The sequence below is a fragment of the Osmerus eperlanus genome, chromosome 7 (assembly GCF_963692335.1).
Source record: "Osmerus eperlanus chromosome 7, fOsmEpe2.1, whole genome shotgun sequence".
In the NCBI taxonomy this organism is placed as follows: domain Eukaryota; kingdom Metazoa; phylum Chordata; class Actinopteri; order Osmeriformes; family Osmeridae; genus Osmerus; species Osmerus eperlanus.
Genome location: NC_085024.1, coordinates 15,967,410 through 15,974,743, shown reverse-complemented (window position 1 = coordinate 15,974,743; position 7,334 = coordinate 15,967,410). Strand labels below are relative to the sequence as shown.

The window sequence follows — 7,334 nt, the reverse complement described above, 5'->3', positions numbered from 1 at the left end:
TTTCCTGTAACCTGCTGCAGGTGGCCAGAGCCCACTGTTCCTCTCCTTCACTTTGGCTTTGCCGCACACGGTTCCAGGTCATGAGACTGAACACACACATGCAGAACCATACAGACATCTGTACAGCGTAGACGCACAAACACGCACACACAACCATAGGGAAGTATAAACATACACACACAGCCCTACAGAAGTATGTGTAGACACATGAACACACACACACACACACACATAGTACTACAGAAATGGTACCATGCATTCCATTTGCCTCATAAATCTGTCATGGGAAAGTAAATGTCTGTTTTAGTTGTTGACCACTGTATAAGGACCAAAAAGCAACATTGAATTAAACGTTCAAGACCTTATGACATGAGTTTTACTAAAATAGTCTGTTTGCCTTTTGTTTCATTCGTAACAATCATTATAATGTGTATTTCTCGTTTGCTAAATAGTCTGCAGGCTAGAATTCATCCAACTATTTGTTTTATCCACCTTCAACCACAATTTTTCTAAAGTATTCTTTTAAAGATTTAATCAATTTACGTTTGTATATTGAGGTTGCTAAATCATAATGTCCCTCAGCTGTGTTGTACACATTTGCTCCTAATGTAGTCTTTGTTGTAATTCCTTTATGTGGGCTCATGCCTCGTAGGAAAATACTACATTAAAAATGCATAATGAGTGACCTCGAGCTATACTCATCCAACCATTCTCTTTTTGAGTGTGTATGTGTGGCCCTAATTTGAATACTCATGGCCATTTCTTATTTAATTTGCCTTTCTCTACCACTAATTTGTGCTCCAATAAGTAAGAACCCCCTCGGGCAGCAACCTAGCAAAGCTCCAGGTTTGAAAATAAGTTCATGGATTCCTGGATGCTAAAAATGTGTGCCATAATTATCAACGTTAATTAACCTTATTACCATTCTCCAAAAAGCTATGTGGTTTCAACCATCCCATTAAAAACAGCTTCCCTAAATAGCATCATACACAGTTGGTGTAAGAAATTAATCAAACAGGTAGGACAGTTGCAGCATTAAATACATTGTTTGAAGTCGTAGTAAAATGAAATGTCCGTTATTGTTAGGCTGACATTGAACAATGTCGAACTCTCTTCTATGGAAACTGTCACAAAGATGTTGACCAGCAGAAAGGAAATATCACTTCCTTGAATTCACACTTAAACAGCCTTGTGTTCATTGAAAAAGCCCAGTCACTAAACAGTCCAGTCCCAAACTTTTTTGGGTGAAAATACGATAACACTTTCTCACACCATTGTTTGCACCAAACGTGTGAGCCTAACTTAACCAGGGAGCCATGCAATAGGAAACCAGAGAGTCTCCGTGGACACATATTGTATGTCTAGACTAGGACTGGGAATAATCTGTTCCTGGAAGACTAGTTTACAGTGACAGAAGAATCACAGTACTGAGACCAGTTATCTCACCATTCAGCCTCCAGACTCTGTCCAGAGCGGCTAACAGTGTCGCCCTTGGCAGCCCCTGTCACTGAAGGACACCTCAGCAACTTGATGGATTGACCTCGGCCACTGTCACCCAGCCAGGGAATCCAGGGACCTGTGTGGAGATGAGTTGTGTATCATGGAATCCACCATGGCTGGTTACTATGGCTCATCCCTGGTGGAGAGAAACGCCCTGTCTGGACTCAGCCAGGGTTCAGAATGTCATATACAAATATAAGCATTTGTGTCGAGCAACATCACATGACTAAATGGTGTGTACGCTGAGTAAGGTGGTAGTACTATGTCTCAATGTACAGTACAATTCGGTTGTAAAAAAAAAAAGAAACAAAATGAACACGTCGGTTCCGGCTGTGGAGTCCTCTGTCAACAGGGGCTTCTCCCAGGGTAGTCTGAGGAATGCCACGGTGCTTCACACACCATAGGAAATAAATCCTGCAACTGTCATTACACACACTCCCCCAGTATACGCGCCAGTGTGTTTTTGAAATCTGGAGGTGTATTGGAGTGAACTGTTCCTCAGCGAGTCTCAATAATATTTGCTCTAACCAACTGGGTCCTCTGACTACTACAGTATATGTTATCTTACTGCAGCTCCCTAGTTCTCTGTATGTGAGTGTGTGTGTGTGTGTGTGTGCACGTTTCAAGGCTTAGAAACTATGAAGTGCCTATCAGGTATTCCTTGGAGGACTTCTCACCTTGCTGCTTCTTAGTGACAAAAGCTCTAACTTTCTTCTCCTTGTTATAAAGGACCACCCGCTGTGAGCTCCACTGACAGCTCTGTCAGTACGCGCAATATAACCTTCTCTACAACTTGTCACGGAAAAAGAAGTTTAAGATATGCTTAAACTGGGACAATGAGCGTACCAGTAAAACATCTATGGTGTATTTCCAACATGGGTGTATATAGCAAATCAAACTGCAGAGCTGATTCAATTTTTCTGTTCCTCGGGGTGTAAAGGTGACACGTGAATATTTTGGAAGAGTCGTTTGAACAAAGTAGACTTTCACCCCACACCCCTCTGGTTCAACCACTGCTGTGGGAAAACCAGCTTTTAGCCCAGTATTCCTGTGATGTGTCTTTGTTTTCAGCCAGACAAACCTGAGGTCTTGTCCGATGTATTACCAAACATCAGGATCTTACGTTTTCGTTGGATCACGCTGAAAAAAAACATCTCTAAAAAAAAAAACAGAGATCCTTAACACTGAACAAGGGTGTAAAAACAGAGACGGGTTTTGGGTATGGGTGTAAGCTGTCAAGTACACTGATGATTTAAATGTATTATAGTCAGAACTCGTCTCTTGAAAAAAAAATTGAAAAGAATTTGGCTTGGCTGCAAGGCTTATTTTGAATAACTGATCCTTAATTGTGTATACTACGTGCCTTGCATTTTCTTACCATTACCCAACCGACTGGAGATTGATGGAGCATGAAGACACAGTAACAAGCACAATCGTCCCCCCCCCCCTGCTCTGCCTCCTATTCCCCCCCCCCCCCTTCCTTTCTTCGCCTTGTACATTTTCACTGTTAAATGGAATTATGATCAAAGCGTCGTGCCGGCGTATTGTGTGTCCCACCGTTAGTCACACATCACTGGTTGGAGTTTTGATCTCCCTCTAGCTCCGCAGACGACTGAAAAGCAGGCCGACGGAGCGTGGGGGGATACGCCGCGGAAATGAGGGGAGGAAAAGTGGCAAAGGGAGAAAAAACAATGGAGTCAGATGCCGGGGATCGTCTTTGTGTTGGTGGCACGGTGCTCCTCTTGAAGCCTGGTACTTTGAGCCGCAGCCACCAGGGAGACGGGCCGCCGAGGAGGTGTCTGAGGAAGAGGGGGAGGACGGAGGTAGGGAGGGACGGAGGGAGGGAGGGACGGAGAGAGGGAGAAGGGATAGGAAGGTAGCAAAGGGGAGCTGAGGAGAGAGAGGGAGAGGGGAGAGAGAGAGAGAGAGAGAGAGAGAGAGAGAGAGAGAGAGAGAGAGAGAGAGAGAGAGAGAGAGAGAGAGAGAGAGAGAGAAGGGATGGTAAGGAAACGTAATGTATGGCTCCACTTCCTAATGATACTGACAAGAGTGTTTCATAACCCAACAGAGTTCACCCTTACACTAGTAGTAGTGCTCTTCCAACTCACCCCTGTAATGCACCCAGAGGGGGGTTTTCAGTATTCACAAAATTCATGTTCACAAAACTCTTGTGTTGCAGCTAAAGGTGTCCACACAAGGGCAAGATCCAGAATGCTTTCCTTCTGTTATGGAACATCTTGGTACCGCATCCACCATTAGACATGTAAGTCCCCTACTTAAAACACAGTGGCCGTTTAAATGTTGAAGCAGCTTTTTTAATGAATAGTGTTGCAATTGGTCACCAGAGATATTTTATTTTCTTCATGATCATGATAAGGCTGGGGCAGACCCCACACATTATTTTAGTAGTCACAAGTTATTCTGTCATAGGGCCTTTTACCCTTCTGGTCTCAGATGAATAATTAGTCATGCCTTTGATTGTTCAAGCGTACAGTAGTGTAAAGTCAGCACAGAGTCAGGGTACCTGACTCTGGATAAGAGCGTCTGCTAAATGACTAAATGTACCTCCCTCTATATTGAAGCTCTGAAGTATTGGATCCAGTTGGAGTACAAATATGTATTCCACATTGAACCATTGATGAATCTAGAATCAAATTCCTATTAAAAGGTTCCAGATGGAAGCCCTTTCAGTTCCATAGCGTGCAGCTTAACCCTAAATGGTTAATTCAGTTCCTTAGTGTGCTATTCTGGACCCTAAAGGGTTCTAAGTGACCAGTAGAGAGATCTGCAACCTTAACCTTGAAACCAGAAAATGGTTCTAGATTTTGAAACTGTTTTTTTCAGTCTTACAAATGGTTGTAGGCCATATACAGTAGCCCAAGTGTATTGTTTTTGCTTATATTGGTTGTATTTCTTCATGAGCCTTTGTATATGGCTCTGTTTCCTCTAGACAGGCCCTGTGGTACAGCCAGAGGAAGCAGGAACCTACCTTAATGAGTGTGGACGGGCCTCCACTTCCATCCACCTCTTCACCTCCAGAACACACCGTTGACATTTCCTCACAGGCCCCTGGGGTTTTCGGCCAAACTTCTGACTGGCAGACCGACTGCCGGGGTCTTATCATGCACACAGCCAGAGCTCTTCAGGTGTGAGTGTGTGTGTGTGCCGTGCACATGCATAGTACACACAAATGGCTCTCTTGGGTCACTTACTGGCTTCACAGTGACCCAAGGGGTCCAGGCCAAGGGGATAGAATTGGGAGTCATGCGGGTGGAAGGGGGTAGATAGCAGGGGCCAGTCAGGAGGGCTGAGGCCAAACTGCAGGCTGACATGCCCACACAGCAGCACACACTCTGGGGACCTGGGTCAGGTCTGTGAGGGAGCTGGCTGACTGGACCACCTTTAACACTCGACCACAATGATGAGGTTATCTTGAGACGACGGTGTTTTATGTGTCAGCCTATTAACTCACCTATTAGCATGACCTTAATCAAAAGTGAACTCCGATTTGTTTATTCGATTTTATGTATCAGATTTGTTCCTGAATGAAGACATGCTTTCTCTAATAAAAGCCTGATCTACAGCAAAAGTCTGAACGGTCAGAACATGAACAGTCAATTGGTGGAATGACTCTTTCTAAACTTTCCAAGAACATACCCCAAAATAGAGCCGCTTCTTCTCTTCTTCTTCTCTTTGGGGCTGAGGGGTCCGTGATTTGGGGAGGGATGGGGGGGGGGGGGGGGTTGACGTGTGGTCTGGAGAGAGAGAGGGTCGGTGGATTCTGCCCTCTGCCCTCGGGACCCCCCACTCACACCAAATTACCTGCCAGTGTTTGACACCACCTACCCCCCAGCCAGCCGTGTTGAAAGGACGAGAGCCCCCTCCCTGCTTCAAGGCTCCTGCGATCTGTCAGAAGAGCTCCCCTCCTTTCCCCGTTTCCTCCTCTCTAAGTATATATTTATATATTTCACCCGGCGGAGGAGCGGGGCATGGCGGGGCAGGACCGGAGCCTCATCTGCCAGAGCCGCGGCCGGCCCATCTCCCTGCGGTCCTAGTTAAAGATGGCAGCACGGCTGCCATGCAGGCCCAGGCCTCGCTCTCAGAGACACGGGGCCTGAAGGCTGGGGTGTCAGGGGTCTCCGACTGGGTGCCCGGACCCCTCCAGCTGTCCACACACATGCACACACACGCACACACGTAGGCACACACAGACACACGTAGGCACACACACGTTCACACAAACACACACAGATACGCAGAGGAATGATTGCACGCTCCCCTAGAGGCTCCTAAAAAGACCTACAGCTTCACAAGAGTGAGAAAACAGAGCCCGTCTACATTTGGACTGCAGTTGTCAAAATAGCTCCTGGTCCAGTGGAACGGGGATGAAGTGATTCTGTGATGTTCTTCTCAAGGTCAGAGGTGCTCCACCTCACAGCTCTTTAAGGGTTGCACCATTTACGGACCTCAAAACTTCCATCTTACCGCGTGGCGGGCATATCAGACGGCTGCCAGCTCTCACACTAAGCATTAGGCCCAGGCTGCGTTGGAGAGACCGTCAGAGGTGTAGGCCTGCATCTTCAAGGCAGCGGACCACATGATCACGTCGGCTGAGCCCATACAAGCTTAACGGAAGTTCTCTCAATTTTTTTCCCCCTCATAGCTCAATTTCATGTTCAGAAAATGCTTCATCTGATGCACCCACAGGTCCAACGGAGCGGACTCAAATCGCTTTCCGTACGTGACAACATTTCTGCACGCCTCAGGGCTTTTAAAGACTTCAGGGCTTTCTCCGTTCGGAATGTGCCGGTAGTTCTATTCACTGAGAAATCTCGGGCATGTAAAATACCATCTACCATGTAAATGCTCCTTCCGACAAGTCTCCTAAGCCTATTTTCACCATGAGATGGGTCCGACTTAAAGTTATTTAGTGGCCTGTGTCAGCCTATCTACTCCCACTCTGTCTAATTTAGCAGGTAGGCCCTCAGCCCTCCGCCTCAGCCCCTCCTGCTGCCGATTGAATGTGTCAGGTAGATCTGTCTCTTAAGCGGACAGAGTTCCACATTCAATTTGAGATTGACTACCTGTCACAACCTATTGATTTCCCCTCTTCGTTGGTTCATGGCAATCTAGTGGCAATAAATCCCCCTTACAAATAACGCCTGCGCTCTGCTTTCTAGGGGCCATTCACTTGCTGGCCGCTTTCATTAAGCAGGAAAAAATACTTTTAATGTATCTGAAGTTCCTTTTCGCTATGATGTTAAAGGCTGTGCTGCTGGATCTCTTGTGTTCGGCTGGACGCTAATGAGAGCTAGTCAATATCAAACCTGCGTACCCTGAATTAATAGCTAGTTAGCTCTTATACACACGCACACACAAACAGCTGAATCATTAGCGAGCGCTCCTTTCATAGGAAGCTAATGCTAGGCGCCTCTCTCCCCTTTGTGAGAATGTGTCTCTTTCACACATGCAATATTCAGTAGGACATCGCTGCTGTCACTTTCCCTAAAGAGTAAGAGGTGTGTGATAACTTGTGTTCGGCTCATTAAGGTGCCACTAGGGTAAATAAAAAAACAGCCCCAGAATGAGGATGTTACATTAAGCAGTAGATTAGTTACCTTGGCTTCGATGCTGAATGGTTAATCTATGTTTTAAATAATAATGAACCCCTACTCGTTAGGGCGCTAAACACCTGCGAATGCAGGCGCTTTTATGCAGGGTTGGAACATGTCCAAGTGCAAACATGAATACCTGCACTCAGTTCCATAGTACAGTGACTTGGACACATTATATCTGGTGTCTTGTAGCTCTGCAGCAGAGACTTCCAATATCAA

The 7,334-nt window shown here is 46.0% G+C and overlaps 1 long non-coding RNA gene across 4 annotated transcripts in view; it reads left to right on the top strand.

Moving 5' to 3' along the window:
* The window catches only part of LOC134023249 (uncharacterized), a 72,432-nt gene extending 67,340 nt beyond the window's left edge, over positions 1-5,092 (top strand). For all 4 annotated transcript variants that reach the window (XR_009930756.1, XR_009930754.1, XR_009930755.1 and 1 more), the window contains 2 exons: positions 3,680-3,763; positions 4,451-5,092. This is a non-coding gene — a long non-coding RNA (uncharacterized LOC134023249). The remainder of the gene's footprint in view (positions 1-3,679; positions 3,764-4,450) is intronic.
* Positions 5,093-7,334: the final 2,242 nt, after the last annotated feature.